At 42.7% G+C, this 8,851-nt stretch overlaps 1 long non-coding RNA gene across 1 annotated transcript; it reads right to left on the bottom strand.

Annotated features, from left to right (window-relative positions):
* Positions 1 to 1,389: 1,389 nt before the first annotated feature.
* LOC144148842 (uncharacterized) lies at positions 1,390 to 7,917 on the bottom strand. The gene is made up of 3 exons (XR_013318077.1): positions 7,638 to 7,917; positions 5,843 to 6,112; positions 1,390 to 2,964 (listed from the first exon to the last, which is right to left on the bottom strand). It is a non-coding gene; the product is annotated as an uncharacterized LOC144148842 (long non-coding RNA).
* Between the last annotated feature and the right edge of the window lie 934 nt (positions 7,918 to 8,851).

Raw genomic sequence — 8,851 nt, 5'->3', positions numbered from 1 at the left:
TCCTTGAACCTTAAAACCCTTGGCTTCTTAGTATTGCATCAAACTTCCAATCAAGGTAGCTACCTGCAATGTTTAGTGCCTTATTCTTGAGCTGAGCAGGAAGGTTCAATATCAAGGAAGACCAAATGCAAAATGTATAGTTCCCTCCGTACTGCGGCTCATAATCTACTTATAAAAGTTGGGTACCCAAGCCATTTATTTTCGTTTGCATCATTCTTTTTGCTTTACGGAAAAATATTCATATGGTACAGCACTTGCAAGGTTTGGTGGTATTTGGAGTTTTATAAACATACCTTTAGACTAAATGACCCCACATAGCAATAACAAGAACTGCAAACATCACAGAACAATGCATACAAGTTCCCTGGTGAAGCCCATGGTTGAAATGTAATGCCATTGTTCAGAAAACATTATTTTATCATGAGGCTAGCTTGTACATGGTGCCTTGCATTATGTCCCTGCCGGTGGATGTGGGGTCATTTGTCACTGTTGCAAATGAAAAGCCAACAGCCAGGGCCCATTAGTTTTGGCTAGTATTACGAGGTGCCTCACGGTAAGCATTCTACGTCGATAGACTTTTTTAGAGTTGACTAGAACTGAAATCAGCAAAAGATTATCTACAAAACATTCATTCTATCCGCAGCTTTAGGGTTTGCTAATTTCCATAGTTGGGTTTCTTCTGCCTTTCTTAACAACATTTTTCTTTTGATAAGAAGGTGCACAACCAAAAGCAAAAAGCTTTTCTGTAAACCTTTGGTAGCTATATAATTGTTACAAAATATTTTACTCTAAATATGGCAGCTTAAACTGAGAATATTTGCATTTAAAAACATTAAAATAAGTTTAAATTGATCATAAATTTTTAGCTGTTTTTACGCAAAACTGTACATGGGATATGAAGTGCACCACAAGGAGGGCTTTGGATTAGCTTTAGCAAATTTGGGACATTTAAGGTGCACTGAAATCTCTACACATGCGCTTTTTCACTTTCTGTATCCACCAGGAAAATGGCTGCCAATTTAGACAGCGATTCTAAATAGTAGTTGACGTGCATTTTAAAATAATCACAAACATTATAGCCACAAAATTAATTTTTACAAGTTGTAGACATTGCCCGTTACACCAGACATTGGACTACACTGTCAAGAGCTTTGACATCTACAATGACGTCTACAAAGCAGGCTTATACTGGTAGAATGTTTCATACCATAATTACTGTGTGTTCAGAGCTCACGTGTGAAGTATGGATACTGCTGCTTCAGCAAGAACCGAGGATGAGCACCCTTCCTGGTTCTGAAAAAAAATAACAGAGGAAATGCCTTAAGCAGGATTCTGAAACGGGGTTGAATGAAACAAGAATGAACAAGAAATTCTTTCAAAACATGTAAAGCAATGCAAACAAATATTTATTTCAACTTATTTCTACAAAAGACCACCTCATGAAGACCGGTGGTGGGGTATTGGCTCAAAAAAAAAGCAGAGAGCACTTATACAAATGCTACAGGGAGCCTTCGCAGCAAACAATTGTTTGAACGCACCTAAACTAATCACTGTTCAACAAACTCATAAAAAATGTTTGAATGCATAAAAAACCAGTGGTAAACACAGGAAACAGTTAAAACAGAATGACGGCACAAGTTTGTCCCGTCGTTCTCTTCTGTGTCCTGGGTTTTCCTATGGTTTTTCATCCATTCAAACATGTACCAGCTAGCCCAGTCCAACGCCTTGGTATCATAAAAATATGGATAGTCAATCCTTACACAAAGTTGAAAAAAAAAAGAAAGTATAAAGTTGGTGACAAAATTAAAACGACAGCAAATTGGTTGGCTTTTAATTTTAAATGATAATATAAAAAATAATGGCATGAATGAAAGTGAGCAGCACGCGAAGTACCTTGTTGCTAGCCCGACATTCCACTTTGAAGCAAAATGTCCGCTTTCAACACTACATAGGCTAAACATGCAATGAGGCATTCCTTTAGGCACACAAAATATACCATAATTGTTAAAAAAGCTACGAATTAGTTGAAAAAACCTGACCACGACAAATTGGAATTAGTGACTAGATACAGTTTCAGAAATACACAGCGACATCATATAAAAATATATGGTTCCCATACAAAGATTGATCATAACAAAAATTCAGGACATTTATCAGACTGGCATCAATGTGCAAAGCAGCTTAATGAAGGAAGACGGTCTTCACTAAAAACATGTTAATATTGGGAGCTCATGTGCTTCCCTGCAAGTTGGGTGTGTAAACCCACTGACATCTTAACTAACCCGCCTGAATCATCACTTGATAGACATTGAGAAATTTTACGAATTGGTTTATTGCAGCCAGCTGTCTAGTTTATTTCCCTATTTTTCTTGGCATTTCGTGTCTAATTCTAAATTTGGTGACTAGATAGCTTTTACTATGGTCATGCACTGGTGACAACGAATATTTGATTTTACTTTAAAAAAATTTCAGTTTTGTTTTATTGCTCACCAGCCAACGATCTGAAATATCAGAGGCGCTTAAAACGTATGTTGGCATTTCCTTCCTGCAGTGTAGTACAACTAATCATGACTTTTACCATAATTTGTTCACAAATCGTAATATGTGGAAAGTATTCAGCTTAATGAAAATGTCATTTCAGAAGCATGCACAATCAACAAGGCCTCAATGACTCTCATGACGTGGTCCACTTGTTTCTGTCACAAATAACCTGAGTGCAGACACATTCCACCGAAGACGAAGGTAACATGCCCTCTTGGGTGATGAATATTTAAAAAGCCTTACGAGTAAATTTGCTGCTGAGCACGTGAAATTGTGGCATTAAAACAAAAGATCCCTCTGCGGCATCTTTCACTTGGAGGAGCGCTTGACCACAAACTTTGAGAAGCTGGAAAATGCTTCATGAACCGCTCCAGCCAGCAGAAACGATGCAGGACACAAGTTGGTAGGCGGACCGTTGGCATCCTGCGATAGTGAAGATATTTCTGTTTAGTAGATGCTCTTCTTTTTGTACCACTGTTTATTTCACCTTTAACAAGCAGCTGAACTCCTTAAGGTTCGCATAATAAAATGCTGCAAGCGGAACAGTTAGCAGGGTTACCTCAATTTTGCTTTTCTACGAATTAACACAATGTAGGTAATCTGCACACAACTACAATCAAACTACAATTTTCACCTACTTCACTGCTAACATCAGCATTTGACTGCTCAAGCACAAATACAGGTTAGACATGTGAGCAATCTGCTAAACTTATCCCCACAAACTGAACAATCAGGCATCAGAAATCGGCAAGGAAGGAGGTGTCACGTTTAAATGGCACTTTTTTTGTTCAAAACCTAAACAACACCTGGAAGCTTGAAGCGTGAGAGGGGGTCTTTCACGCTGACAATGTCAGAACATAGCTTGCTAGTGGGCACCTGCACGATGTGCACAATGTGTTTCTTGAAAATGCATGCGAAAGTTTGATTGATGTGTAGGACGAGAATTGCAGCACGTTTTGACACAGGCCTTGTGGACGCTTCTGCCTGCTAATGTCAATGTGGATTCTTGCTAGTCGCCCTCTTCGCTTCTTTCTGAATATAATGCTTTAGGCATTATATTCAGGACGACTGCATCAAAACGTGCAGCAATTACTTACGTCCCACACATCGGTGAAACTCTCGCACACATTTTCAAGACACGCAGTGCATACATTGTGCATGTGCCCACTAGCAAGCTGCGTTCTGACATTGTCAGCGTGAGAGACCCCCTCTCACGCTCCAAGCTTCCGGGTATTGTTTATTAGATTCCATGCGCTGAATGCAAATCAGTGTACATTGGCGAAACGGGCAATCTGCACAGAAGATTAATGCAGCACTGGAACGAAGTGAACAAGGGCCATGCAAAAACAAGTCCACTGGCAGAGCACCGTGAGAAGACGGGACACGTGGTCCACTGGAACAAGACAAAATTACTGACAACTGAGTGCAATCTATCTTCTCGATTACTGCTCGAGTCTCTCATTGTTCAGACGACGCCCAACATTATCAACATAATGGATGGCAATCTGCACCATATCTATGCAAACTCATTGCGCCGCGTAATGCCCAATATATAGCTTCGTTTTCCACGACACATGCTCACCATGAACAAGCAACAAACCGTTAAATGGCTTTCTTGACTTGGTCAGTGACCTACGTTTCATCACTGCAATAATGCTTTTACCTGCCTACACGGCATTCCGTCAAACACTGGACTACACCACATGAGCCATTGGCGTTCTTAACCTGCACCAGAGTATATAACCTTTCACTACTGCTATGAGATAGACCCATAAACGCACTTCAATATGGCCTTTATATTTAGCTCTTGGAAACATTATGTATAATTTTACCTTTAAGTTGCACCTGCTACAGCAGCTGGTACTATACCAAAAACATGAAAAAAAAAAACGGTGGTTTAACACGCCAAAGCTACACTTGGGATATGGGGAGCACTGTAGGGGAAGGCTTCGCATTAATTTTGACCATCTGGGTATTTTTGTGCGCATCGAAATCTCCAAACACGGGCGTCTTTACGTGTTGCCTCCATCTGAAAAGCGGCTACACCAAGCGGTATCTAACCGACATTCGCCTCCACAGCACACCACCCTAGCCACGGCAGTGGGTTAAACATATGAAATAAAGCGAGTTTTGGAGTGCAAATGAAAATATTAATCACACGTCTTATTTTCCCAATCGATGTACCTTTTGAAATCCACCATGCAATCCCCCCTCCCCTACCGGCCTACCAAAACACCTTTGTCTCAAGAGGTAATCAGGCAGTTGTTAATGAAGTAAGTATTTACAATCCGAGACTTGCCACCGTTAAAGTCATGCACTTTGTTTTAGAGATAAGCGACATTAGCCATTTGCAGCACCAGGAGTTAATTGTGTTAAGATCAGATTGAAAGCATTGACGGTAGTAGTTGAAAGAAATTGTGTGATAAATTACAACATCATCTGCAAATAGACCTACATGGGAGGATATGCAACATGGAAGATAGACCAAGCAACCTGCCTGGGGGGACAACAAAGTGGCACGGGCAAAAGTATATAGTTATTAGAAGTAAACTGCATTTGAGAAGAATGAAAATCTTTTGCTCAAGTGAGGACATTAGGGTGAAGTTTGAGAAGTAGTCTGTGGTGTGCAATGCGATTGAATGCTTTAGAAAAATCGAGAAAAACTACCGCAGTTTGTAAGCCTGTGTCAATGGATCAACGTAGATCGTGAACAAATCCTGAAAGTTGTGTTTCTCAAGTAACCCTTGTGAAAACCGTGGTGATACTCGGATGTGATATTGTGATTTTATAAATAATTAGCGACCTGAGAGTGGATGAAATGTTGCCTGACCTTGCATATGGTGCTTGTTAGGGAAATTTAATGGTGAAGTACCGTCTCCTGATTTAAAGACTGGTGCTACCTCGACTATCTTCCAACCATTGAGATTAGTGAATGTCATGAGAGACTGCGAAAAAAGCGCTGTCAGAATTCTACAGACTGCGGGATGTACTTTTCGGTATAGTATGATTATTACCAGTATGATCTGAAGTAGACCAGTTTGTATTGCAAGTTTAAAACCATATCGAAAGATCCTAAATGTTTGCTTGGCTTGATTACATACGAATACGTGCTTCAAAGTCAGTTCAATTTCTCTTCTTGCCCTTTAGTCGTCAGCCCCAGATTCTCTTCAATATCTCTGCTAAGCAATGACACGCTCCATACGCACAGCACTGCTTCATGAAAATGTTTCAAATAATCAGAGGCCACAGCACTGCTAACAGGTATACATCGTGGCAAGTTCCACAACATGCAATAACTAACCTGAAAGTACATAATCGGTGGGTGCACCGATATGGCAGCAGTGCCTGGACCGATGTGTCGAGCAAATGCGCTGACTTCTGAACGGGTGGTCCAAGCGGCCAGATGATGGATGAATGACCATTCCTGGCGGCAAAGCGTACGGAGCACCAACGAAAGGCCAGGCAGTACTTGGGTACAGCAGGTGCAGTGTCGGTTGGCCAAGGGAGGCCCTGGCAAAGCCTTTGAAACTGGACTGGAAGGCAGCTGACCCAGGACAGCCAGCAGCAGCACCTGCAGGTGCATAATCTGTGAGTGTGCTGACACTTGTTGAAATACAAGAAGAGCACACACAAAGCACGAATGCTTACATCAAGTAGATTTTTAATCGTTTAAAGACAGTAACCTCCAAGACACTAATAAGAACATTCCCGGAACACCCCAAGTGAAATTTAGGTCACAGTAAGAATGTATTTATTAGACCCGCAGGTACTGTGAGTGGGGTATGCATGATATATGCAAAGCTAGCTACTGAGCTAATTTGCATGGAACGCATGCTAGCAGCTCATCTGTATCCCTTGCTTTCAATCGGAACTGGTGTGTGATAGTTGAGGCTCCCCCATTTCAATGTCTGACTTGCATCTGCACGTTCAATTCTCCAATATAAATCGCGTTGAGTGAGTGCCTACAGCTTTCTTTTTAGTCTCTGTATGGCCTGCGGTTTTGCGAAAATGAGAACTTGCGAATTGGCTCAATTTTCTGCACTAATTTAAACAATACATATGCCTCTGATATCAAGCCCCCGACTTCCCGAGAGCTACTCTGACAGAATCGGCAGGCGCCTCGTAGGCGTTGTGAAATCTCCCCCACTACCCCGAGACTATGCTAACTCCCTGCGAGGCCACATGCGCGCATTTCACCTTCAATTTGCACGTATGTGAATTCTATACCTCTATGAACTCTCAGACGGGCGTCGTCATATTCGTGCCGGACTCGTGAAGCTCGGCAACGTAAATTACCGCACTCGCTCGCTGGCGCGCGGCCCGAACTCTCTCACCGTTTCCGGCCCTTGCATACTATTTTCTCCACCTTGCACTTTGTAAATTCTCATGTTTAACTACACCTCGTGCGCCCTCATCTCTTGCCTGCTTTTCTTCCAACACAACTCCGTCAGCACCCGGTCGACGCGTACGCTGTCGGGGCGCGTTGGCGAGCGAGTACGGCAATTTCGCTGTTGTCGAGCTTCACGAGGACAGCACACATATCGCGGCCCGAAGACCGCGAGGCGTACGGTCGCCGGTCTCGCGAGCGCAATAGCTGCGAAGCGCACTGCACGGAATTCGTGGGGGGGGGGGGGAGATTTCACAACACCTACGAGACGCCAGCCATGGAATCACGTGTACGCGTTTTCACATGCACTTCCAGGGAACCTCCTGTTCATGTTATTTCTTGGTATACCGCGGGTATTCACGAGGGAGGACTAATCACAGCGTTGTGCCACTCACGCGAAATTGCGACTGCGATCTGCAACCGCAAAGGCACTGTTTGAGAGACACATAAACAAACGCCCCGGTGTTAAAGAGCCTTGCGTGATGTGAAATTATTAGCAGCCGTGTACCATAGCGCGAGCATCGTAGCCAAGGTCTAGCTTCAGCGTAAATTGATGCTGACTTCTGCGGAAACGGTGGACTGGGCGCCAAACAAGTATACTAACTCACGTAGGCTCTCAGAGCAAACGAGATGGGGGTCTAGTGAATTACTGACCCATAAACACAACTCGTTCCAACCAAATACAGAATAATAAAAAATGTGTACTTACCCGAGCAAAAACGATGTTTCCAACGTACAATTCTCCTTCACTGTCGTCTTCATCTCGCGGACACACGAACACGCTTTGTTCTGATGCAATGTCATCCACTTTTGACGCGCAGTATTTTATCCGGCGATGATCGTTCTTCCGGGGTCCCCATGTTCAACACACGCGTAGGTTGGAAGGGTAGACATCACCCATAAAGCTTCTATAACTATGATTTAAGCTTGAAATAGATAAAACAGATTAAATCACGCCACCAACCACTCGGCACAAAACGCCATGAAAAAAAAACACACAAAAGTGAGAGATAGTTGCCAGACTTCAAATGCAGCATCTCTATGTTTGACGAAAATTGTGTTTCTACTGTAATGTTGGTAATTATCTTTCTGCTTTCAAAGTCTGAAATGTGTTTATAACTTACATTTAAGGTTTTTAAACACAAAAAGTGAATACACATAAAGTAATTGACATATATACTGATATTGTAAAGAGGTTTGACGTTTGTTTTGGTTTTGTTTTCACGGCGGGCTTCTCAAGAGAGAACGTGCGAGAAAACGAGCTACTTTGGGTTTAGGAAGAGGGCGGTAAATGTCGGCGTGAAAGAAAGCAAGGAACAGGTGCTTACCCTGGTCGTTAAAAAAGGAGCTAATAAAACCCTCACGTAAAAAAAAAAAAAAAAAAATACGTTCGACGAGGAATCGAACCATTGACCTACAAAACAGTAAACGGACGCGTGAACAAACAGCTATGTCGGCGGGCGGTGTTCGAGGCGCCTAAAACAACTCTATACTTACGTAAGTTGTCAACGAATATTGTCGCTTGTGTCTAGTCATCGCCTCCTTTAACGATGGTCTAGTTTATGCTGCATTTTTGAAATTCTGGCTGTCCTAACGCTTGTTTCTCCCGCACCGGTCTTGCAGACGAGGCCGCATTGCTAGCGCTGCAAGCGATTGAGCCAAAGCTCCATTATTTGACTCAAGAAAAGCTATCGCAGTCAACCCGACCTTTTCTGCGCAAGCCACGGCAGCCACGAAATAAATGGAATGTGCCGTTAGAATTATGGCGTTGATAACGCTTGTTTGACCGGCACCGTCTTGCAGACAAGCAACGTCGCTCTAATACTACAAGCGATGTCACTCCTGGCATGTCAGGCGCATCAAACCCATCGTGTAAAACGACTGCTAACAGTGCGAAAACCTCCGAGTTTGTAACAAGTGGGG

This window comes from Haemaphysalis longicornis, unplaced genomic scaffold (genome assembly GCF_048455015.1).
Source record: "Haemaphysalis longicornis isolate Haplotype H1 unplaced genomic scaffold, Haemaphysalis longicornis Haplotype H1 scaffold_8, whole genome shotgun sequence".
In the NCBI taxonomy this organism is placed as follows: domain Eukaryota; kingdom Metazoa; phylum Arthropoda; class Arachnida; order Ixodida; family Ixodidae; genus Haemaphysalis; species Haemaphysalis longicornis.
This window is presented reverse-complemented; position numbering and strand designations above follow the sequence as displayed.